The sequence below is a fragment of the Trichechus manatus genome, unplaced genomic scaffold (genome assembly GCF_000243295.1).
Source record: "Trichechus manatus latirostris isolate Lorelei unplaced genomic scaffold, TriManLat1.0 scaffold00044, whole genome shotgun sequence".
NCBI lineage: Eukaryota > Metazoa > Chordata > Mammalia > Sirenia > Trichechidae > Trichechus > Trichechus manatus.
The window spans coordinates 3,478,263-3,479,292 of NW_004443980.1; positions in this window are offsets into that span (position 1 = coordinate 3,478,263).

Below are 1,030 nucleotides of genomic sequence, written 5' to 3' on the forward strand. Positions count from 1 at the left end.
GGGGGGGAAATACTAAATAGGCAATAGATAAGTGGTATCTTGGGTGAAGGGTGAGAGAGTATACAATACAGGGGAAACTAGCACAACTTGCACAAGGAAAGGTCATGGAAGCCCCATAGACACATCCCAACTCCCTGAGGGACTGAATTGCTGGGTGGAGGGCTGTGGGGACCATGGTCTCGGGCAACATCTAGCTCAATTGGCATAACACGGTTTATAAAGACAATGTTCTACATTCTACCTTGGTGAGTAGTGTCTGGGGTCTTAAAAGCCTGTGAGCAGCCATCTAACATACTCCACTGGTCTCATCCGTTCGGGAGCAAGGGAGAATGAAGAGAACAGGATACAAGGAAAAGATTAGTCTGAAGGACTAATTGTCCACAGCTACCAAGGACTAATTGTCCACAGCTACCAAGGCCTCCACCGGACTGAGTCCAGTACAACTAGATGGTGCCCGGCTACCACCACTGACTGCTCTGAGCAGGATCACAACAGGGGGTTCTGGACAGAGCTGGAGAAGGATGTAGAACATTATTCTAATTCACAAAAAAAAGACCAGATTTACTGGCCTAAAGGAGACTGGGTAAACCCCGAGAGTATGGCCCCCAGACACCCTTTTAGCTCAGTGGTGAAGTTATCTCCGAGGTTCACTGTTCGGCCTGGGATTGGACAGTCCTGTAAAACCAAATGGGACTAATGAGGTACAGCACTCCAGGGACAAGGGCCAGAAGGCAGAAGGGGACAAGGAAGCTGGTGATAGGGAACCCAAGGCTGAGTAAGGATATTGTTGATGTGTTTTGAGATTGTTAACCATTGTAATAGGGCAACATTTGTAGTAAACTGTTAAATGAGAAACTATTTTGTTCTGTAAGCCTTCATCTTAAGTGAGAATAGCAGCACAATTGGAAGAGCGTAGTCAATGTCATTGATCTGTGCATGTAGAAATGTTTGAAATGGTATATCTTTGGCTATGTGTATTTTCACCAAAAAAAAGGTTGAGAAGTTAGAGGGTTGACATGTTGTGGGGTTG